Raw genomic sequence first — 1,140 nt, forward strand, 5'->3', positions numbered from 1 at the left:
GTACCAAAGAAAGGTGGGATGACAGTCATTATTAATGAGAGGAGTGAACTCATTCCCACAAGAACTGTGACGGGGTGGAGGATGTGTATTGACTATAGAAGGTTGAATGATGCCACACGCAAAGATCACTTCCCACTTCCTTTCATTGATCAGATGCTTGAAAGGTTGGCTGGCCATGCTTATTATTGCTTCCTGGATGGTTATTCTGGGTATAATCAGATAGTGGTGGATCCAAAAGACCAAGAAAAGACTTCATTCACATGCCCAGTTGGAGTTTTTGCCTATAGAAGAATGCCATTCGGATTATGCAATGCCCTAGCCACTTTTCAAAGGTGTATGCTTTCCATTTTCTCAGATATGGTTGAAAAATTTTTAGAGGTTTTCATGGATGACTTCTCTGTTTTTGGTGATAGTTTCAATACTTGCCTAAACCATCTAACTCTTGTTTTGAAACGGTGCCAAGAAACTAATTTGGTTTTGAACTGGGAGAAGTGCCATTTCATGGTACCTGAGGGGATTGTTCTTAGTCATAAAGTTTCAAGAAGAGGAATAGAGGTTGACAAGGCAAAAGTAGAAATAATAGAAAAACTCCCTCCACCAACTAATGTGAAATCTGTTAGAAGTTTCTTGGGGCATGCAGGATTTTATAGAAGGTTTATCAAAGATTTTTCTAAAGTAGCCAAACCTTTGAGTAACCTTTTAATGATTGATCAACCTTTTATTTTTGATAAAAATTGCCAGCATGCTTTTGAAACTTTAAAAGATAAACTCACAACAGCACCAATTATCACACCACCAGATTGGAACTTACCATTTGAACTCATGTGTGATGCAAGTGAAATTGCAATTGGTGCTGTACTTGGACAGAAGAAGGGAAACTTGCATCATGTCATATATTATGCAAGTAAAGTATTAAATGAAGCTAAAAAAAATTACACTACAACAGAGAAGGAATTGCTAGCTGTAGTCTATGCATTTGATAAGTTTAGATCATACTTGATAGGATCTAAAATTGTGGTTTATACTGATCATGCTGCTCTCAAGTATTTGATGTCAAAACAGGATGCTAAACCAAGACTTATCAGGTGGATTCTACTCTTACAAGAATTTGACATTGAGGTAAGGGACAGGAAAGGCACT

The sequence above is a fragment of the Arachis duranensis genome, chromosome 6 (genome assembly GCF_000817695.3).
Source record: "Arachis duranensis cultivar V14167 chromosome 6, aradu.V14167.gnm2.J7QH, whole genome shotgun sequence".
Classification (NCBI taxonomy): domain Eukaryota; kingdom Viridiplantae; phylum Streptophyta; class Magnoliopsida; order Fabales; family Fabaceae; genus Arachis; species Arachis duranensis.